We start from the raw sequence: 24594 nt of genomic DNA on the forward strand, positions 1-24594 counted from the left end.
ATACGAAGTCCTATTTCACAAATTTTTATCTTCCCTTTTAACCATATACAAATACAGTCACGAAGTACATTTATAAGGCCAAATTATTAAGAAATATTATTTTCTGTGCTTGAATTACCCAGTGTGTAGCATGATCACCACGAAGGTACAATTCACAGAAGTTGAGTAATCACTTTACAAAACCCATACCAGTACCACATTGTTATGTTAAATCCTATTTATTAACCCACACAAATAGAAGAAGATAGCTTTGTGAAGACTTTCATTTTCCAACCAAATGCTGTTCAAAAGATTATTCTTTCTTTCTATATTTGGTGTTTAACGTCGTTTTCAACCGTTCAGGTTATATCGCGACGGGGAAAGAGGGGGGGGGGGGGGGGGATGGGGGATGGGATAGAGCCACTTGTTAATTGTTTCTTGTTCACAAAAGCACTAATCAAAAAATTGCTCCAGGGGCTTGCAACGTAGTACAATATACTACCTTACTGGGAGAATGCAAGTTTCCAGTACAAAGGACTTTAACATTTCTTACATACCAATCAATATGAGGCTTATATTGCGCGTATTCTGTGGGTACAGTTCTAAGCTCGGGGATTTTATTTTAATTTTATTTTATGCAATTTATATCGCGCACATATTCAAGGCACAGGGATTTATTTATGCCGTGTGAGATGTAATATTGTTTTACACAATACATCACGCATTCACATCGGCCAGCAGATCGCAGCCATTTCGGCGCATATCCTGCTTTTCACGGCCTATTATTCCAAGTCACACGGGTATTTTGGTGGACATTTTTATGAAAATTTATCTATGCCTATACAATTTTGCCAGGAAAGACCCTTTTGTCAATCGTGGGATCTTTAACGTGCACACCCCAATGTAGTGTACACGAAGGGACCTCGGTTTTTCGTCTCATCCGAAAGACTTGAACCCACCACCTAGGTTAGGAAAGGGGGCAGAAAATTGCTAACGCCCTGACCCAGGGTCGAACTCGCAACCTCTCGCTTCCGAGCGCAAGTGCGTTACCACTCGGCCACTGACACGATACACCAACACGATATTAGCACTCCAGATTTTTATCTCGCAGTTTTTCTGAAGGACTTTGCATTTGAAAACTATTCTCAGACAAAATATGAGTTTAAACTGCAAGTACATGTACAGGGAGTCTGAAGGGTTCAAGTCGGATGAGATAGACTACTGTTGTGGCAATCTTCGAATTTGAAAATAATTTTTTTAAAAGAGTAAAACTCATAGTTCTTCTTCTTCTTCGCTCATGGGCTGAAACTCCCACGTTCACTCACAAATTTGCACGAGTGGATTTTTACGTGTATGACCGTTTTTACCCCACCATTCAGGCAGCCATACGCCGCTTTCGGGGGAAGCATGCAGGGTATTTTTGTGTTTCTATAACCCACCAAACTCTGACATGGGTTACAGGATCTTTTCCGTGCGCACTTGGTCTTGTGATTGCGTGTACACACGAAGGAGGATAAGGCACTAGCAGGTCTGCACATAAGCAATGACCTTGGAGATCAGAAAATTCTCCACCTTTAACCTACCAGGCGGCCGCGATTTTGACTCATGACCTTCTGAATAGGAGGCCGATGTCTTATCCACAAGAACACCGAGCCCGTCCAAACTCCTAGTAAAAACAACAACTGCAAATCTGGGAGCAAAATGTAAACGGTTACAGTTTCAACTATCCTTCCCCTTTATATCAGCATTTTTGGAAACCTAAACGAAAGAGTATTCAAGAACAACAGTCACGGATTCAGATTTAAAAAAACAAATGGTAACTATGCTTTTTGGAAATTCTTTCTTTAATTGGTGTTTAACGAAGGTTATATCGCGACAGGGAAAGGGGGGGAGATGGGATAGAGCCACTTGTTAATTGTTTCTTGTTCACAAAAGCACTAATAAAAAAAATGCTCCAGGGGCTTGCAACGTAGTACAATATACTACCTTACTGGGAGAATGCAAGTTTCCAGTACAAAAGACTTAACATTTCTTCCATACTGCTTGACTAAAATCTGTACAAACATTGACTATATAAGAAACACTTAACAAGGGTAAAAGGAGAAACAGAATCCGTTAGTCGCCTCTTACGACATGCTGGGGAGCATCGGGTAAATTCTTCCCCCTAACCCGTGGAAATGCGCTTCAGACAAATGCCTTTGCACACGTTATGTTACTCACAGCAAAATGCAAGAATAATTGGGGACCATATGGGATGGGGCAAATTGGGAGGGAGCAATTCGGGACACCACCATAAATATCTACCAAATATTTACAAATAGCTATCTTAGTACATGCATAACATGCTGTACCAATACACAATTTCTTTAAAATAACTATGTAAGGATTATTGGCAGTCTCCCGGAGCATGTTTCACACTATCCTGCGATCAGGACAAGCGACTGACTGTGATGTGTATGCTGTGCGGCGTGCGCTACATAAGAAACCTTTTTTTAAATTTGTATTAAATATAATCACCTGAGCCACGAATGGCTAGCTGACAGCGGCTATCTTTTACACAACAAATTCTGAACTCTGATGAACTCGTGACCGCTGATTTTTAAAGGCAAGGGGTATCATATTGTGCGCATGGCATACACATCCAAGTTGGTCGTTTGTCCCGATTGTGGGATACAGCCCGTCAGAGGCGTAGAGCGTGCTCGAGATGTTTTGAAAAACCTGACTGCAGTACAGGGATTTTTACACCTCCGGACTGCTGATAATCCTAACAGAATTATTTTCAAAAACCGTCTATTGCCTTGAAAGCAAACCTGGAATTTCTGATGCGAGTTGCCAGAAAGAAAGTTCACTAACAAGATCCAGGCCAACACCACCCCCCCCCCCCCCATCCCCCTAAATAACACTAAGGAGTGAGGTGAGCTTAAATAACTAATGAATTAATCAATCAATAAATTCTCTGCTGAAATCCCCAACTTCGCGCATCGAAGCTATGAAAAACAGGACACTGCCACGTTTCCATTCAGCTAAACGCCACACCATTTTCAAGAGGGGATGTCTCAGGAAGAAAGATGTGACGCTCCCGATTCATATGTTTCAGAAGACAGCCCACCTGAGAAAAAGAAGAACACAATATAGAAATAATAACAACCTGTCAACCACAAATACATTAAAGTTTTTCAAACAGTTCACTAATCCGACAAACTCATGCTCGTTTCTGGTGCATTTGATAAAGCCAATTACGGGTAGATGCTAGACAACAGCAAAACCACCACCACATAACAACACAAGATTGTTTATGGTTGTTTACAGTCTCTTGAACACAGGAGTCAATCGAGACCATATATATATAACAAGAAGCATAAAAAAGCACTTCAGTTTGAAACCCAGGTTCAATGTAGTAAATGATATTGCATCAATGTTCCATCCATCCTCAGCACTTTCAAAACCAGTTTCTTCTAGGTCATACACACCTTTTCCTCGATTGATCCACAGTACATCAGATCGCTATTGTTCTTTTTATGATTTGCACCAAGGGAATGATTAACATTTCTGTCTTAGTCATATGTAACAAGCTTTAAGCAAAAGCATAATATTCTACACATTCACATATTGTAAGGTTGAAGGGGTCTATGTCGACCAAAAGAAGGTGTATTCCCCATAGCCATAGGTGTTTTCCTTGTGTACCGGGAATACAGTTGGATTTTCTGTAAAGAAGTATAATATCGTACAATCTTGCGCCAAGCGCGTGACTGCGGTTAGATAGGAGAATCTATTTAAAATCCTGAATTCGCGTGCGGCATCCAGTCAAGCAAAACATGCTTCGACCGTTTATCAAAACGGATTTAGTTAAAGAAACATCTGCACCCCCACCCCCAACAGCCTGGTATTATGTTTTCCTCGCTGGTACTCTCGTCCATTGAATCACTTTCACTTTCGTAAGCTTGAAGTAACTCCATGGCGTCTAACGGAAGTATATTCCCTGTATATGTACAGGAAATTAACATACAGGGAATACAGCCACTGTTGGTCGACATAGACCCCTTCTAAAGTGCTGCAGTAGTTACCTTTCCCTCCAAGGACCAAGCTGTTCATCCACTGTAGGGCTGACCGGGGTTCCCCCTTAGCAGAGTGAGTGGCGAATCCTGGCTGATAAATTTCCTTTCATTTTCCATGAATGAAGAATACCAGCTGGGTTCTTTTATTCATGGACCTGTGTTCTGCAACACACACAAATCAGCCACCATCTTGTAAATATATGTAAAAGAAAGCAAGTGGCAATCTGAATAACAGAATACAAAATGATCAATCCACACAATCATACTTCAGCACTGAAAGTCCACAAAATGAAGCACTGCTAGTACATGTACTTCTCATAATTTACTGAAACTTTACTCGTCAAAACAACCATTTGTTTTATCAACTTTACTCGCATGTGGCGAGTAGATTAACATTTCTACTCACCATTTACATGATTTTTACTCGCCATGGCGAGTAATTGAAAATACTTGCCTCTTTCAGGCCTGTACTTGTGCATGAGATGTGTTTACCATCCATATGCCCAGACCATGCGCCCTTCTGTTGTGCTCAGAACAGTAAAGAGTTGCTTGCTGGGGTGGTTGTTCATAAGTTAACAGTTCACAAGAGGGCACAAACAAGAGCAAAAACACAGGTGCCTGATTCAAACTCATTCAAATGCAGAACCTTATTTTTGCATGAACAGAGTAAGACATGATTCTTACATAGCTGACCCTACCCCTGGCAGAAAAGTGCTTGAAATTGTCCATGTGGTCTCTATCAGTACATTTGATGCGTATTTGTGATACATATATACTGATATAGAGACAAGTAACAAGTGGACATTTCCTCTGACACCTCTACCATTTGTACACCTGCACAAATCTCCTGCCATAGACTACAAAAGGAAAACATACAAATCAAAACAAACACAAATTTAACCTAATGTTTACCTTTCAGCAGCAGAAAAGGCTGTGTTTTCTGTGGTGTCTCAGAGTAAAGCCACGGTGTTGGAGATCTATGCAAAACTAGGCTGTAGGCAAGGTCCAACATCTTTAGCTGCACACACAAAAAGAAGAAGCAAGAAATCACATGACATAGATGACATTCCTCACTAGTACAAAACCACAACTACACTAGTCAACTACCAATGTAAGAATCATAGTCCTGCAAGATTACCCTCTTAAAAAGTAAGATTGCTTTTATTCAAACACTACCGTGGGACCAAACTCCCCCCCCCCCCCCTCCTTTTTTTGAGTTTTTCCTACATGTGTGTTGATGTTTCCATTAATTCCAAGCCCTGAAACTGTGAACTTGAGATCTTTATGTATGCACACAGTCACAGGCTTAATAAGCTATTCAGAAACCAAGCAGAGTCTGCACAACGTCAATTCTGAGAAATAAATCCCCACAACCGGTTTCAAGGCCACTATACCGACTGAGCTATTGCTTGCCATGCCAACCTCCACCCCCATTTGGAACATGCACAACTAGTATACCCATACACATGTAATAATACTGCTTGCCCCCACCCTCCAAATCAATAAACACTAAATGTATGCAATCAGTAATCTTTTAGTTAGTAGTTGACTAACATCAAAAACACTCAATGAGTGCAAACAAAAACATGTGGCGAGAGGTCCTTCGCCTATCAAGCCCCTGTGACCTGGAATAGATTACCACTGCCTCTCAGACACACAGATTCTCTCACTACATTCAAGACAAATCTCAAAACACACCTCTTTCAGCGCAAGTGATTCCCCCCCCAGCATCTCCCCACCCACCCCATCCCGCCCCACCTCACCCCCTACCTAGCGCCTAAAATAACGTGTATATATATTTTCTGCGCTTTGTGTCAGCACTGTGTGAGTGTGTGTAAATAGTACCGTTGACACGTTTTTATATGGAAGCCTACTGTGGTTCTTGTGCTTAGGCTGTGTATTGGACTGTCATTGTATGCCTGCATTATTAGTTGTCAGTAATTATTACATGTGCTGATTGTTCTCTTTGCCTGCGCGCGTATAGTATGTTGGTTATGTTTGGTCATAGTATGTTTGTTTATGTTTGGTCGTTATCTTGCCTGTGCGTGTATTTTATGTTTGGTCGCTTTCTTTGCCTGTGCATGTATAGTTTGTTGGTTATGTTTGGTCGGTTTCTTTGCCTGTGCGTGTATAGTATGCTTGGTCGATGTATGTATTGTAAAGCGCTAAGAGTAGACATTTTTCTAGAATAGCGCTATAAAAGTTTGCATTATTATTATTATTATCACTACTCTCTCCACACCCACCCACCCTCTTGCACATCAGCGACACACCCCCATCGCCCAATCATTTCCATGATTCTCTCTGCCATATAGTTATCCTAAACACTAAGATTATGACACATTTGTTTTCCAATTAGGAACATAAAAAATTACTGTAAAAAAAATGTACAATCATGCACTCTCTGAGTCTGACAAGAGAGTGTGAGAAAAGTCAAGAAAGCAAGACATGTGTGACATAACTAAATCTTCTAATCTATTCCTGAGATTTACTCTTGACAGCTTAAAATGGAACCTCATGCACTTACTGTTCTGAATTGTAGAAATTTCTTGTAGTTATAGCAGCAAAGGCAGTTTTATTGGGTACCACCAGGTGTCACTCTGTCATCATCTGATCAAGCATTCAAGCAAATGTTTCAGCACTGAAACAGTAAATAGCAAGAGTGTACAGAAAAATACACAAACTTTCTCATTAATTTGTATCTTCAACTTCACATTATTCATAAATAATGATACCTTACTTTGACTAAGTTTGAGTAGGATTAACACCATGCAGAGCCAGAAGTTAACTTGAAATAAAATAACTATACGTTACTCAATACTGCACTCAATGAGTCAATTGTCAGCAAAGGTGATAATCAATGCAAGGTAAAACCAAAGGATGCAACTCAGTCAGCAATTGCAAAAACTACATAATTCTAATCAAGCTGTCAGTTTCATTAGCTATCAGAATTCAAAACATGTTCTTGTTTTTGTTGTTGCTGTTGTTCATGACTACATTAATGTATCTCAGCATTTCTAGTTTCTACACTATAGCCATTAAAAAAACCAAAAGAAGTGTCCCAATGTTTAATGAAGCGCTCTTGCAATTAAGTCACAATTGTTTGCAGTTGCTGAGAAAAGCTAATAGTAATAGTCCTTACAGTAAGTTGAGTAACAAATTATAAACAATTGCTGTTAACACTCATAGTACAAGAGAGCAAACCACTGCAAAACTATAGTCATTTATCAATGTTATGCTTGCCATCCACCCCCGACCCCAAACCTCTCCCATATTTTATGTACATCAGACTAGTATTCTTGTTAGTTCATTTCAGCTGTAACAGTGACAACACGTTTGCACACTACAGACCTGGAAGTGGAAATGTTAACACATGGAGTGCTAAATTTCAGGATACAATCTGTTTGTTTGTTTGCTTAACGCCCAGTCGACCACGAAGGGCCAATCAGGGCGGTGCTGCTTTGACATTTAACGTGCGCCACACACAAGACAGAAGTCGCAGCACAGGCTTCGTGTCTCACCCAGTCACATTATTCTGACACCGGACCAACCAGTCCTAGCACTAACCCCATAATGCCAGACGCCAGGCGGAGCAGCCACTAGATTGCCAATTTTAAAGTCTTAGGTATGACCCGGCCGGGGTTCGAACCCACGACCTCCCGATCACGGGGCGGGCGCCTTACCACAAGGCCAACCGTGCCGGTCATACAATCTGTTTCAAAGTACAAACACTGGCAATCGGAGAGAACAGTGTTACTGTAAGTCTTTACAGTAACATCAAACAGTATCCCCTCTTTTTGGTAGTACAGTGGAACAACACTTTTAATATCCCCTGATTAAAGACTCCCTCCCTTTTAAGACCCTGTTTTCTCAGATTTGTCTGTCCACAACCTCTCTATATTTACTCTCATCTCAAGACTTCTTCCTTTCAAGACCTGATTTTTTCAGATTTGTTTAGGTCCTAAAAGGAAGGGGGGGGGGGGGGGGGGGGGGGGGGGGTTCGATCGACTTTACTGGTACCGTGAAACCGAAAGTGACCAAGTCATCAAGGGCACGTATATTCCTGCTGCTCTGTTAGCACCGATCATATTTTAGAAACGTTGCACTCTGTCGTCAACACGAATGTAGGAATAAAAATAGTATTACCTTCACCAGCTGTCTCCATGGAGTCGAAAGACCATCGGCCGGTTTGGCTCGCTTGTGCCATTCCTGGATGAAAATTGAAATGACCCTGGCTGCTCCGTTCTTGGCATCAATGGCAGTGCAAAAAAAGCGAATCCCGACTCCCATCCAGGATAAGCTGTACGGCACGGCGGCGTCTCTGCAGATGACCACTACATTTGGACGATTTGGACTGGTCTACACGTGTTGCAGCAACAAGCAGAAGAAGATACAGATAAGGTGGCGGGAGTGATGTCCCTTCGCTGCAGTGACTAAAAATACAAAACTATCTCAAAATAAAAACACAAGGAATGATGGGTAGTTAAATTTGTGACAAAAGAAATTAAACGTTCAAATGACTTACCACCCCCCTCTGCTATGTCAGTTGCGAGTATGTCAGTATGTGTTTGTGTTTGTGTGTGTGTGTGTGTGTGTGTGTGTGTGTGTGTGTGTGCCCGGCAGTGTGCCCGTCAGTGTGTACGGTACGTGTGTGTGTGTCAGTGTCATTGCCGGTGTGTGTGTTTACGTGTGTGTGTCACAGTGTGTGTGTGCGTGCGTGTGTGTGTGTGTGTGTGCCGGTGTGGATGTGTGTGTGTGTATTGTGTATTGTGTGTGTGTGTGTGCGTTCGTCAAGTTGTGTGTGTCAGTGTGTGTGTCAGTGTCGATCAGTGTGTGTGTGTTCTAGGCCAGGGGGGATTCCCAAGGTTCCTGGGTTCCGGAAGCCCACCCACCCCCCTTACTGACTCCACAAATGTACCTTTTGCCTTTTTCTTTCTGCGAATGTATGTATTCATTTGCTAATTTGTTCGTTTGTTTGTTCGTTCGTCAGTTTGTTCGTTCGTCAGTTCGTTCGTTCGTTTGTTCGTTCGTTCGTTCGTTCGTTCGTTCGACAGTTCGTCCGACAGTCCTTCAGTACGTCCGTCAGTCCGTCCGTCCGTCGGTCCGTCAGTCAATCCGTTCTTCAAGTTCAGTCCGTATCAATAAATTCCTCTTGTGCAGGGCCCAATACTGACAGGGGAGAGGGGGGGGGGGGGATTCCTGTTGGTGGGACAACCCCCCCCCCCCCCACCCAGGCCTAACTGTGGACCTCCTCCAAACGTTTGACAAATGCCCTGAAAATGGGCCAGATTGCACACAATTATTGTTTATTGTTTGCTTGTTTATTTGTTTGTTTGTTTGTTTGTTTGCTCGTTCGTTCGTTCGTTCGTTCGTTCATTCGTGGGTTGGTTCGTTCGCTCTTTCGTTCCGACCTTCGTTATTTCCTTCGTTTATTCGTTCCTTCGTCCTTTTAGTCCGTCCGTATGTCCGTCCATACGGTCCGTCCGACAGTCTGTCTGTCAGTCCATCAGTCCGTCCGTCAGTCCGTCCGTCCTTCAGTCTGTATCCGAATAGATTCCTCTTGTGCAGAGGGTTGAAGGAATACCCTGCAGGACCGGATCAGGAGGGCCGTTACCCGTAACGCCACCCCCCCCCCTCCCGCCGCCCCCCCCCCTCCCCCCGTCCCTCCGTCCGTCCATCGATCGGTCCGTCCCTCAATCTGCCCGTCGGTCCGTCCGTCAGTCCGTCCGTCAGTCTGCCCGTCCGTCCGTCCGTTCTGGTTCGTTTCATTGTTTATTCAGTTTATTTCGCACACATCATTGTCAACTTGTGGATATCCTGAACAAGGCGGTGCGCGAGAATATCTTCTTGTTTGGATAAAATAACATTTTGCTCTGAAACAAACCACACACAAATTCCACTGCTTGAGCATCGTTTCAGTCTAACCGAACTGAGGGTATACCTCATCTTCAGAAGGAGAATAAGCGACAGCATGCTCTTCTACCATATAACATGTCACGTGAGGTCGTTCAGACCGGAGTGGAGGTATATCTCCGAGGGATCAGGGTATACTTTCAACCCGCTGCACAAGAGGAGTTTATTGATACCTTATGTTCGGTCGTACCGGTGTGTATTACCTCCTTTCTCTCTCTCTCTCTGTCTCTATCTGTCTGTCTCTCTCTCTCTCTCTCTCTCTCTCTCTCTCTCTCTCTCTCTCTCTCTCTCTCTCTCTCTCTCTCTCTCTCTCTCTCTCTCTCTGCTCTTCTCAATATATGTTAATGACCTCCCCCTTTATATTCAACATTTATGTGAACTTTTTGCAGATGATACCACAATTCACTCCAGTAACAAAAATTTAACTCGCTTATCAGAATCCCTCCAAGGAAGTCTAAACCAGCTGACAGAATGGACTGACCTAAATCACATGTCTCTTAACCCAAAGAAAACCAAATATATGATAATTACAACTAGACAAAAACGACAGAATTTTACCTCAACTGGTCCCGATTTAATGATTGACGGCAATATAGTGGAAAAAGTCGACCATCACAAAGTTCTAGGTGTCCACATCGATAACAACCTGTCTTGGTCAACTCACATTGAACAACTTAGTAAATTAGTGTCAAAGAAAGTGTACCTCTTATCTAGAATTAAACACTTCCTTAATTGTCAAGCCAGGAAGTTATTTTTCACTGCTCATATTCAGTCTCTTATTGATTACGCATCCACTCTATGGGACTCTGCAAGTGATAATTCCCTAAAGCTACTCAGCAGATTACACAAAAGAGCGCTAAAAGTAGTATTACTCAAACAGACTACTCTCACCGACTCAGACTACATCAACATAGGGGTCCTACCTCTAAAGTCAAGAATGAATTACAACAAAGGAATGATGATGCATAAAATTATGACAGAAAATGCACCCGAAACCATTTGTTCAAAGTTCTCTTTGAAGAATTCGCACCACTTTATAAAACTAAACACTCCTCTTCCTAGGATAGACCTATTTAAATCAAGTCTTGTTTATTCAGGAAGCAGCCTCTGGAACGCTCTTCCGGACGCCCTGCGGCAATCCACCAACACGGATTCTTTTAGAACCAAATATTCTTTCCATTTAATGAACTCTATGAACAAATAAACTTGATTGGTATGTTTTCTTTGTATACAGTTGTTCATTATCGGAATTATGGTTTATTGTGACAAAATCACGAAGATTTGGCTCTGTAATACATTGTTTTGCTGAGCTAATGTATTGTTGGGTTACTTTCCGTTTATCTTCATTGCTTTACACCCAATTTTGAACACTACCTTATGATCTACAATGCTTCTACATAATGCGCTTCATGTACATAAACTTATATGTTCTACCATTAATGTTTTTATGTAACCTTTTTTTTTCTTTTTTTTCTCCCTAGTCATAGTTATAGTAAAATAGTTTAGTCCCTCTTTAGGGCGAGGGCCAGATGCAAAAAAGCATATCTATGCTTATTCTTGTCACCCTCGAAAAATAAAGATTTGTCATTGTCATTGTCATTGTCATTGTCTCTCTCTCTCTCTCCCTCATCTTCATCATCATCATCATCATCATCATCATCATCATCATCATCATCATCATCATCATCATCATCATCATCATCGTCATCGTCATCTTTATTATCACGTGCTGAAGTTTTCCGACCTCCTTTAGTTGGTTAACTTTTTAATTTTTGATTTTTGAGTCACTTGAGAAAAAGTGACTCTATGTAATCGGTCAGTGTTAGTCTGTCCGGCCGGCCGTCCGGCCGTCCGGCCGGCCGTCCGGCCGGCCGTCCGTAGACACCACCTTAACGTTGGACTTTTCTCGGAAACTATCAAAGCGATCGGGCTCATATTTTGTTTAGTCGTGACCTCCAATGACCTCTACACTTTAACGATGGTTTCCTTGACCTTTGACCTTTTTCAAGGTCACAGGTCAGCGTCAAAGGAAAAATTAGACATTTTATATCTTTGACAAACTTTTCTCGGAAACTATCAAAGCGATCGGGCTCATATTTTTAGTCGTGACCTCCAATGACCTCTACACTTTAACGATGGTTTCGTTGACCTTTGACCTTTTTCAAGGTCACAGGTCAGCGTCAAAGGAAAAATTAGACATTTTATATCTTTGACAAAGTTCATCGGATGTGATTGAAACTTTGTAGGATTATTCTTTACATCAAAGTATTTACATCTGTAGCCTTTTACGAACGTTATCAGAAAAACAAGGGAGATAACTAGCCTTTTCTGTTCGGCAACACACAACTTAACGTTGGGCTTTTCTCGGAAACTATAAAAGTGACCGGGCTCAAATTTTATGTGAACGTGACTCATTGTGTTGTGAATAGCAATTTCTTCCTGTCCATCTGATGCCTCATATAATATTCAGAACTGCGAAAGTGACTCGATCGAGCGTTTGCTCTTCTTGTTTAATTTTATCATTGTGTATCTGTGCGTCCCAAGGACAGATTGTAAGAAAAGGCGTAGCCTTAAATCTTAATCCTTGTTAAATAAAGTTCAATTCAATTCAATTCAATTCTCTCTCTCTCTCTCTCTCTCTCTCTCTCTCTCTCTCTCTCTCTCTCTCTCTCTCTCTCTCTCTCTCTCTCTCGCCTGTGGATGAACTTCTGATTACGCTCGTTAGCTGTTTTGTAAACACCTTCGTTTGTCCCTTCTAATTTATCCAATTACTACAGCTATTATTCGCCGTTGTAATTCCCCTTTACGCAAGTAAAAGATCCAAACCAACAAGGGGCGAGGATTTGTGGTTAATGCTGGCCTTCGGTAATGGGAAATGGTGGTATTAAAATGAGATGTTTATGTCTACCGTCGCTAAACACTTTGACTTGCTGAAAAAGTCAATATTAACTGAACGTGATAGGTCGAAAACTACTGTCGATGCGAATGTGCTTGGTAATATGCGGGCGTGTAAATGCCCAGTAAATTACCAGAAGGGAGAACAGTTGCTCTGTTTTTAATTATTGTGTTTAATTTACCAGGAGCAAGGTTTTACTACCGCCCACAGAAGTTGTGTAAAACGCTCTGCTGTCGAGTGGTGTTTGCCTGATTCATAGTTATCGAGGAAAGAAGAAAGCTGGCATGCTCTTTTCTAAAGAACATGGACTGTTTGGTCTGAATTGGAATCTTTGCGAGCTATTTTTGGTCCAACAGAATTGAATGGTGTACGGGGAGGGAACTTTTTGCACCAGTCCCCGACAGTCACGTACATAAGTATGTCCTTACATGAGCGTGCATACTTACCAGCAATGCCCCGAAGATACCTGATCAGAAGATGACGCCAAAGACCTACCATTATCTTGATTAGTTGTTTTTCGAGCCGGTTTTCTTTCCCCTTTTCCATCATTTTCTTATCTTTTCTTTTTTCTCAATGTGATTCATTTCTCTGCTGAATCCCACCCAAGCCCCCTCCCCCTCTCCTCCCCCTACCCCCCCTTGTTCAGTTTTGTTTTAATTCTTTCCCAACTTTTTGTTATCCCCGTTACTTACTTTGCTTCCCCAACGCCCCCGTGCAGGCTTTTCTTTGCTACTTTTATTTCCCTCTCTCTCTTTGTTCTCGCTCGTCTCTGGCTTCGAGTTACCTGTTTGCTTCGACTTTTTTTCTTTGTGTAGTGTACAAAGCAGCACAAGGGTAAGAATGCCCAGTAGGCAGACTTGACAGGACTGATTCTGCGTGACCTAGATAGCGGCGCATTAATGTGCACGTGCGTCAAAGACACCGTTGGCTGGATGGAATGGGGACACACGTTTTATCTGAATGGAATACCTCTTGCGTTTCTCTCCCCTTCAGGCAAGTGGAGGAGTGATGGTACGTTGCTGCGACAGGTATACAGAGAAGATAATTGGGTGCAGGTCTGGAATGTTTCAGGTGCCTTTAGAAAAAGTGACGCACTTTTTCTTGGGCCGAATCAACGCGCGTTTAGTTTTTCTTATCGTGTGTGTGTGTGTGTGTGTGTGTGTGTGTGTGTGTGTGTGTGTGTGTGTGTGTGTGTGTGTGTGTGTGTGATATTAAACGTTCCAAAAACTAACTATATCCTATCATCATGGACAAAATGCCTTCATATTTGCCAGACTACGTCTGTGGCACAGTCAGGTCTGAGTTTCCTCTCTGTTCTTCTTTTGCCTGCTTGGGTACGTCCCTTTTCATGTGAGAGATGGTGTACACATCCTTAGATCTGTATGACGGCTTACTAGTGCCAAAACCTGGGGTTACCCATTATCACTTGATAATTACTAATTAACGCTGTCAGTTACTGTTTTCACTCGTTAGTTACTCATTTTCACGGGATAATTAGTAATTTTCACGGGAAAATGACTAATTTTTAGTTTTGGCACTAGCAATCCGTCAGGAAGTGAGCCAAAACTAAAAATTAGTAATTAACAGGTGAAAGTTAGTAATTTTCCCGGGAAAATTAGTAATTAACACGTGAAAAATGGTAATTATCAAGGGAAAATTACTAATTTTCCCTTGATGATTACAATTATGAGGTTTTGGCACTAGTAAGCCCTATGACGGCTTACTAGTGCCAAAACCTGGGGTTACCCATTATCACGTGATAATTACTAATTAACGCTGTCCGTTACTGTTTTCACCTGTTAGTTACTCATTTTCACGGGAAAATTACTAATTTTTAGTTTTGGCACTAGCAATTCGTCAGGAAGTGAGCCAAAACTAAAAAAAATAGTAATTAACAGGTGAAAGTTAGTAATTATTCCGGGAAAATTAGTAATTTTCCCGGGAAAATTAGTAATAAACACGTGAAAATGGTAATTATCAAGGGAAAGTTACTAATTTTCGCTTGATAATTACAATTATGAGGTTTTGGCACTAGTAAGCCGTCATAGATCTGCCCAGGAATTTACACGGAGAAAAAACATCTGTCCACTTGAATACACACACAAAATCGACAGCATGGCAGCTTCGTGTGTAGGATTATTTATACGAAATCGATTTGGTGTCATTTGCGGATTTGTTCAGCAAAAACTACCCACTTTGCGCACGAAGCGATCAGGATGTTGAATTGTGGTTTGTGCAGAGGTAATTTTTATGAATCAACTTCTTCAAAAGTTACAAGTGGCTGTAAACAAATAATTCATCGAAAACTGCAACTCTGCAGAGGAAACATTGAGACTGCTGAGTTTTGATGCGTGTCCAAGTGGTGGGATAATCGTATCCCATAGCAGATCTGAAATCCTTAGTTCAGTGGAAGGACAGTGCCTTTAAATGACCAGCACGTACTGGAAAAAAATCTGGATCACGATGGTAATGGTGATAAACTAGCAGTAGCACGGGATTCTCCGTGTGCAACTAATCACGCGATCAATAAATACAATCTTGAAAAGGAAAAGGGGGTTAATTTCCGTTTATACTTACGAGACCTACAGGTGGTCCGGATGGTGGCGGAAATTGTGTGGACACTTGCGATGTCTCTCAGTGATCACTCTAATGGACCACACCCTGCTACCGACTAATCAGAGAGCGGACTGTGTTTTACTTTCAATCAATCAATCAATGAGTCTTATATCGCGCATATTCCGTGGGTACAGTTCTAGGCGCTCTGCAGTGATGCCGTGTGAGATGAAATTTTATACGGCCAGTAGATTGCAGCCATTTCGGCGCATATTTACCTTTCACGGCCTATTATTCCAAGTCACACGGGTACAGACAATTATTAACTGTGCCTAAGCAATTTTGCCAGGAAAGACCCTTTTGTCAATCGTGGGATCTTTAACGTGCACACCCAATGTAGTGTACACGGGGGGAGGTTCGGACACCGAAGAGAGTCTGCACACAAAGTTGACTCTGTGAAATAAATTTCCGCCGAACCTGGGATCGAACTCACGCTGACAGCGGCCAACTGAATACAAATCCAGCGCGCTACCAACTGAGCTATATCCCCGCCCCAACCTTCGCTTTGCGACCCTCCATTTTATAACTCCCTCCACATTCTTCTTCTTCTGCGTTCGTGGGCTGAAACTCCCACGTACACTCGTGTTTTTTGCACGAGTTGAATTTTACGTGTATGACCGTTTTTTACCCCGCCATTTAGGCAGCCATACGCCGTTTTTGGAGGAAGCATGCTGGGTATTTTCGTGTTTCTATAACCCACCGAACTCTGACATGGATTACAGGATCTTTTTCGTGCGCACTTGGTCTTGTGCTTGCGTGTACACACGGGGGTGTTCGGACACCGAGGAGAGTCTGCACACAAAGTTGACTCTGAGAAATAAATCTCTCGCCGAACGTGGGGACGAACTCACGCTGACAGCGGCCAACTGGATACAAATCCAGCGCGCTACCGACTGAGCTACATCCCCGACCCCCTCCACATTAAAACCTGATTTTCTCAAACTTTCTCATCCAGCATATAGTTTCGGTAGATATACCTCCCGTCTGAAGACTCCCTCTCTTTTGAGATCTATGTTGTCAGGTTTGCTGCAGTCTATATATGGATAGAGGTTCGTTCCATCGTATAGCTGGATTAACATAAAGAGTTTAACTCTTTTTTTTCCCCTTTGTTCGTCTGTCTCAGTATAGGTCATAGACGTGTTGTTGTTTTTTTAAGACATGTTTAGGTTGAAAAAGGGATTGGAATATGTGTAGGCATACGAAGATGTGAGCATGTGTGTTGCGTGGCATGTGGATTCCATCTTTCCCAGTAACCCCCCACTTTCAATTTGTTTTAAATCAATCAGATATCGAGTATGAAAAAAAAGTCCAAACGCGAAGCATGAATGTTTCAGACGTTAATGAGGGACGGAAAATGGGAGAAGAATCATTTCCTATCCTCAAAACTATGTAACAAAACTAATTCTTTGAATGATAATGTAATACCATTGTGAAACGTGTTCACAAGCATTTCTGCTGTTATCTTTCCACATTTTGTTTTGTGCAACGATTTTATCCAACAAAAATATAAGTAACACGTGTTTTGAAAACTGCGACTTCAGCGTTTTGTTGTTGTTGTTGTTGTTGTTGTTGTTGTTGTTTTTGTAAGTGTGACATGTTAGAGACGATTTCTGTTTTGGTTTGGCTGACACCACTGCTAGCCACGTATATCTCGCATTAAAGTTCTAGCTCATCAATAATTACCGTGCGGAAAGTTTGACATTTTAAGCTAGAGAATAATTCACACGCGGGGATATAGCTCAGTTGGTAGCGCGCTGGATTTGTATTCAGTTGGCCGCTGTCAGCGTGAGTTCGATCCCAGGTTCGGCGGAAATTTATTTCAGAGTCAACTTTGTGTGCAGACTCTCTTCGGTGTCCGAACTCCCCCCCGTGTACACTACATTGGGTGTGCACGTTAAAGATCCCACGATTGACAAAAGGGTCTTTCCTGGCAAAATTGCTTAGGCACAGTTAATAATTGTCTACCTATACCCGTGTGACTTGGAATAATAGGCCGTGAAAGGTAAATATGCGCCGAAATGGCTGCAATTACTGGCCGTATAAAATTTCATCTCACACGGCATCACTGCAGAGCGCCTAGAACTGTACCCACGGAATATGCGCGATATAGACCTCATTGATTGATTGATTTCACATCTAAAACTTGTTCTTGCAAATGGTTGATGGCGCTCATGGGCATTCGGCTGTTTGAAATATTCATAGAGATTGTTAGCAGTTGTCGGGTCCGCTGTCAGTCTACAGGTAAACTAAGGATCGATAGGATCTCGATAAGGATAAAGGGGAGTTCATTTCCGATGGTGTGTCCCAGCGCGCCCTGATGGCGCAGTGTGTAGGCGGAAGTTGTGAAAGGAACTGCTGCGGCTGTCTGATTGGTCCAGTGAGCCACAAGAACACAAATGATGCGGGAATGACGCCCAAGGGGATGATCTGTACTGAGATTGAATAAAAACGTTGCGTATGTGTGCGTTTGTGTTGGGGAGGGGGGGGGTCACCGTCTGTGTGTGCGTGTGTGTGTGTGTGTGTGTCTGTGTGTTTGTGTGTGTGTGTGTGTGTATGTGTGTGTGTGTGTGTGTGCGCGAACGCGCGCGAACGTACAATATCATACTTTGTATTTTTATCAGTCTCGGTGAGACATGAAAGTTCGGTAGATTTGACGGCGAAATGTTCGGCCCTGAATAAGCATGTTTAATGATAATGTGTCCAGGAATAAACCATGCATCGCTGGTTTACAGAAGAACTCAAGTTGATCCGGTTTTGTATATCCTGCAATGGTTCGACCGAGGTTGTTTAATTTTTCTGAAAATCAAAACTAAAAAAACGTACACACGCCATAACAAAAAGAGAGACGGTGTCAGCAGTGATAAATGCACTTTCAAAAATGTGTATGCGCTGTGGAAACGGAAGAAAACCGACCTAGACAGGTAGATGTTATCTGTGATTTTAAAACGCCAAGGGCTTCGTTCTTTCCGGTCTGTGGGCTGCTGATAACGTTTGTGCTGGGATAACTGTGGGCTCTAAAAGCTGTAGGGCTATATTTGCACACCGATTGCTATCTTTGGATACGCTGCGCGTTATGTGCGCCTTGTCCCCAGTTTGAAGATGTGTCCTTCACCTTTTACCCTGTGTCGTTGTTTTCAACGTGGAAGAGGTTTTTAGCAAAACAAATCATGCAAACGGACACACGCACGAATGCACGCATGCATGCACACATACACACACACACACACACACACACACACACACACACACACACACACACACACGCACGCAGACACACACACACACACAAGCGCGCGACCGTGTGTTCCCCATTTCCAAGCTACACTCATTTTACAGCTCAATGGGCTGATAAACACCAGAGATCTGAGTGCGGACAGAAGGACAAACTGACAGACAAACACACAAACAAACAGACAGACTGAATCCTACAGAACTCCTCCCATTTACAGGGGGTGTAACAAAACAAGACAGTGAGAAAAAACACCAACAGTGGTAAAACTTAAAAGTTCAGATTGATGTTTGGCCAAGTACACACCCAAAAAATACTTCCGACGCAGATAAGCTTAAAGCAATCGTCCTCCTTGTGTATGCGATCGTGTGCACCATCTCATATCTGCCCAGGATTTTACATGCGATAAAATAGTCCATCCACTTGCACTCATACCAAGGATTATCAGCTTGGCTGCTTCCTCTGTAGAGTAGGTGTGTGTGTGTGTGTGCGCGCGCGCGTGTGCGTGCGTGTGTGTGTGTGTGTGTGTGTGTGTGTGTGTGTGTGTGTGTGTGTGCCTAGATTGATTTGCCACATTAATATTGATGTCACTTGAGAAATACATTCATCATAACATTGCCCTCCTGCACGAAAAACAGACTGTAAAAACAAAACAAAACAAACAAAAACAAAAAAAAACAAGACTGGATTGATTAGTGGTAGTGTACACGATCGCTTACACAAGAAAAACGACATCTTTGAGGAAGAAGAAAACGAAACAAGTCGCGTAAGGCGAAAATACAACATTTAGTCAAGCTGTCGAACTCACAGAATGAAACTGAACGCAATGCAATTTTTCAGCAAGACCGTATACTCGTAGCATCGTTAGTCCACCGCTCATGGCAAAGGCAGTGAAATTGACAAGAAGAGCGGGGTAGTAGTTGCGCTGAGAAGGATAGCACGCTTTTCTGTACCTCTCTTCGTTTTAACTTTCTGAGTGTGTTTTTAATCCAAACATATCATATCTATATGTTTTTGGAATCAGGAACCGACAAGGAATAAGATGAAAGTGTTTTTAAATTGATTTGGAAAATTTAATTTTGATCATAATTTTTATATTTTTAATTTTCAGAGCTTGTTTTTAATCCAAATATAACATATTTATATGTTTTTGGAATCCGAAAATGATGAAGAATAAGATGAACGTAAATTTGGATCGTTTTATAATTTTTTTATTTTTTTTTTTACAATTTTCAGATTTTTAATAACCAAAGTCATTAATTAATTTTTAAGCCACCAAGCCGAAATGCAATACCGAAGTCCGGGCTTCGTCGAAGATTGCTTGGCCAAAATTTCAATCAATTTGATTGAAAAATGAGGGTGTGACAGTGCCGCCTCAACTTTTACAAAAAGCCGGGTATGACGTCATCAAAGGTATTTATCGAAAAAAAGAAAAAAACAACGTCCGGGGATATTATTCCCAGGAACTCTCATGTAAAATTTCCTAAAGATCGGTCCAGTAGTTTGGTCTGAATCGCTCTACACACACACACACGAACAGACACACACACACATACACCACGACCCTCGTCTCGATTCCCCCTGTATGTTAAAACATTTAGTCAAAACTTGACCAAATGTAAAAAGAGGCAAAAACGACTGTGATAAAATAGGAGGAAAAAAGAAAACGAAAAAGTGACGATTTATCTTTGGCAGATACGGCGGAACGTCAGAGTGAAGAGTTTTTTTAGATTACGCTCAGGGAAACTCCAATGCAAACTCGCCACCAATCTTGGCGCTGGCGCTTGCTGGCCTAGGTATGGCTGCGCTCAGGTAGATTCAACACATTGACATAATTTATGAACTTCTTTTTTTGTTTTGCTTTCGCTTTTTATGTACTGCTGGTCCTTTGAAGAAGCCATGCACAGATCTTTATTGCGACCTTCTTTTTTGGGGTGCGATGGGTGAAAGCGTGCGGGACATACCAGTCAGTTCTGTCCAAGATTTATTACCAGTGCTTTTTGTGTGTTAGGTCTGAACCTGAACAGACTGTACGAGTTGAACGGTGTAACCAGTGTGTTTACTTACTGCATGATCGTAGAACATCTTGGTAAGCACACTTATTTTCTGGGCACTGAGATGTATGTGTGAAATTAGTTACTTGTATTCTGTTTTTTTTCTCCTCTTTGAATTTGTTTCACTAAAAGCTACCACAAGAAAAGAAGAGAAATAAACAACGTTACATAAAGAATAAACAATTCAATAAAAAAAAGGAAAACTCCCTGATAACTTCTGAGTCGGTATGTCTGGACTTTTTAGTACTTTTGAGATCAGTCCTGGCTGAAAAAGGCCTATTTTCATTGTGCCAACGGAGTGCTAATATTTGCACGGATCACAATGCAAGGAAGGAAGAAGGTATTGGCAAAGGTTGTACAGAGCTAATGTACAGTCTTTGGTGTTGGTGAGTGTTAGTGCTGGCAAAGATCTTCTACTGCTTAGCAGTAGAAGATCTTTGGTGCTGGTCAGTCAAATTCCAGCTGTTTATGCCTCGTGGCAGACCTTGGGTCGTCTTGGTGGGATGGAAACTGCCTCGCACCCCTGCCTCCAATTTATTTTACCTGCTGCCACTCGTTAATTGATTCCACTTATCTCCTCGCACGTGCGTCCGGCACGCGCCCACTACTTACAATCGCGGGAAGGTCAATACACACACACAAACGCATATATACACACGCAGGTGCGCGCGTATATATGTACACACTATGAATACACACGTGTTCAGTAGTGTGCACCCCCCTCTCTCTCTCTCTCTCTCTCTCTCTCTCTCTCTCTCTCTCTCTCTCTCTCTCTCTAACCACAGATTGTTGATTTTTGTGTGAAATTGTTTAATGTTCTTTTTGGCAAAGGTGTTTTTCCAGAAGCTTGGACCGAATCATTTGTACTCCCGTTATTCAAAAAAGGTGATGCTAATGACCCAAGTAATTATCGAGGAATATCACTCTGTGATGTGAGTAGTAAAATGTATAGTACAATTATCAACTGTAGACTTCAAGAATGGAGTGAACGTTATAATTTTACCGGAGAATATCAATCTGGGTTTAAAAAGAATTATTCAAATGTCGATCATATGTTTACATTGTTGGCGTTTGTACAGAAGCAGTTTTCCTTTAATCGTAAACTCTATGTGGCATTTATAGATTTTGAAAAAGCATTTGATTCTATCGATCGTAACCTGATGTGGCCAATTTTGTTGAAAAATGGTATAAAAGGAAAGTTGTTCCGTTGCATTAAAAGTATGTATGAAAATGTTAAATGCCGAGTGAAATGTGGTGTACATTTGACTGATTATATTAAGTGTACCTACGGTGTGAAACAAGGTGATGTTTGTAGTCCTCTTTTGTTTTCTCTCTTTATAAACGAGTTGGCTTTGGAAATTATTGAAAAAGGAAGACATGGTGCACAGTTTTTGAATGATTATATGGAGCTATTTATTTTATTATTGGCTGATGATGTTGTTCTATTATCTGAGACTGTGGTTGGTCTACAGACGCAGTTGAATAATTTGCAACATGCAGCATCAAATTTACACCTTAAAGTAAATATGAATAAGAGTAATATTGTTGTTTTTTGGAAGGGTGGATACTTGAGTGTAAGAGAGAAATGGAAGTATGATGGAAAGATAATGCCAGTGGTTAATGTTTATAAGTATTTAGGAATATTGTTCTCCACAAAACTCAGTTTTACCGCCACTTGTTGTGACCTTGCAAGCAAAGCGAAAAACGCATTGTTGTGTATATTACAAAATGTGTCCAAGCTTGGTAATAATAATTTGAAAGTTTATTTAAAATTATTTGATTCTCAGGTTTTGCCAATTGCAATATATGGAGCTGAACTGTGGGGTCTTGAGAAATCTGCATTACAGTCTGAAAAAGTTCATTTATTTGCCCTAAAGAAATTTCTTGGTGTTGGATCACGCACACCCAACGATTTTGTGTACGGCGAGATGAATAGGTATCCCATTTATGTGAATGCTGCAATACGTTGTGTTAAATATTGGTTGAAGTTGTTAAGAATGGACGTAAATAGATTGCCACATAAAGCCTATAAAATGTTGCGTGAACTGGATGAAAGAGGTAAAAGAAACTGGGTGTCTAGCGTACATTGTAAATTATGTCAGAATGGTTTTGGGTTTGTATGGATGAATCAAGGAGTGCAAGATGAGAACCGTTTTTTGAAAGATTTCAGAGAAAGATTGATTGATTGTAGAGGGCAGGAATGGAATTTTCATGTTCAGAACAGTGATAGATTTGCGTTATATATAGGACATTTTGCACTGTGCACAAAGTAAAACCTTATTTATTATTGAACATGGATAGGCATTTGAAAATTATTATGGCAAGATTCCGAGGTGGAATAACAGAACTATTTGTGCACGTTAATCGATATAAGAGATACGATGCAGATATGTTGTTATGCCCATTGTGCAGGGAACGCATTTTGTGCTTTGTTGCCCCGCACTTCGTGATTTGCGATGCCAGTTTATTCCTGCTAAGTTTTATAGAAACCCAAGTTTACACAAGTTTTCTATGCTTATGGCATCTGTGAATGAAGGTATTGTTCGAAAGTTGTCAGTTTATGTGTACAAAGCTTTTCGGCTACGTAGTGTTGTTATGTCTTAGTTCATGTAAGCCTACGATATATTTTATTTGAAATGTAATGTCTTAGTTCGTGTATGATTTATTTCATTTGATTTGTGTGCAAATGTCATTATGTCATTGTATATATATGTTCACCCCCCTCATAAGGGGCTATGGCCTAAATGAGTAAACAATCCAATCCAATCTCTCTCTCTCTCTCTCTCTCTCTCTCTCTCTCTCTCTCTCTCTCTCTCTTCACCCCTACTTTCTCACTCCCTCTCTCTCTCAGTCACACTCTTTCTAATTTCAGATCAAAAGTTAATTAATGAACCAGCTGGCAGATTCCGCTGGTCCAAACAGTGGTCCAAAGCTCCCGTGAGGTTGGAAACAAATGAAGTTTGAGTTAAAGATCTTCTTCCTGGATGACTTTTACTCCTACTCCCTCTCCATTTCGTGGGACTGCAGATATTTTTGTCACAACACCCAGCGCTCCATACAGACACTCCACCTAGGGGATCCGCAACTTTAATTTCAAGTTAAAGGAACTCCCTCAGTGCATTATTAGACGGTTCGAAGGCGAGCAAGTTCATATCCTTGCTTTTGGAAAGCACATCCCTCGCCTACCCATGACTCTACAAGCGCTCATGCCAATGTAATGCCGACTTCTGGAAGTTCTCTGAGCCCTTCACTAAAACATTATCGTCATTTTGGTTAGATTAACTCCATACATCTGTGTTGGTACACGTACATCTGGCAAACATTTGTCTGAAAACAGTACTGACGTTACGCATGACAGGCTAACGGATGTGTAGTGCGTCCCGGGACCAGCTCATTTCAGGTTTAGCCGCGTCGCCGGACCATCTCCATGAATTGCTTGTACTTGTGTCTGGTTTCTACTGCGTACAAGACGCAGGGACGCACAGTTTAAGGAGCCCTGGAAGTTATACTGAAGGTCACTAGGCTGCCGGATTCGCAAATCTTTCCTGGCTTAGAATCTGAGACGGATTTCTTATGAGGTAATTTCGTATACGGAGCATAGTATGTAGTACGATAACATCATTTCTCCGTCGCGATATAACCTTGAACGGTTGAAAACGACGTTAAACACCAAATAAAGAAAGAACATCATTTCTGTGCGAGGAATCGTTTCGAACGCCTACCCCCATGTTAAAGTGTTGTGCCCTAAATTCCTTGAATATGTCAGGTAGTCGCACGTGCACATCATACATTGGTGTCATTGGTAAAAGACGTGATCACTATCATGTATTTAGTGTGCGTGTGACTTGGGGGATA

The 24594-nt window shown here is 41.6% G+C and overlaps 1 protein-coding gene and 1 long non-coding RNA gene across 2 annotated transcripts in view; one reads left to right on the plus strand and one right to left on the minus strand.

Moving 5' to 3' along the window:
- LOC138958494 (dual 3',5'-cyclic-AMP and -GMP phosphodiesterase 11-like) overlaps positions 1 to 24594 on the plus strand; it is a gene marked incomplete at its 3' end in the record, with an annotated part of 148574 nt that overhangs the window by 99147 nt on the left and 24833 nt on the right.
- Positions 1803 to 9221, minus strand: LOC138958496 (uncharacterized). The gene is made up of 5 exons (XR_011453420.1): positions 8181 to 9221; positions 6562 to 6675; positions 4947 to 5052; positions 4044 to 4196; positions 1803 to 3088 (listed from the first exon to the last, which is right to left on the minus strand). It is a non-coding gene; the product is annotated as an uncharacterized lncRNA (long non-coding RNA).

This window comes from Littorina saxatilis, linkage group LG2 (genome assembly GCF_037325665.1).
Source record: "Littorina saxatilis isolate snail1 linkage group LG2, US_GU_Lsax_2.0, whole genome shotgun sequence".
Taxonomy (NCBI): Eukaryota; Metazoa; Mollusca; class Gastropoda; order Littorinimorpha; family Littorinidae; genus Littorina; species Littorina saxatilis.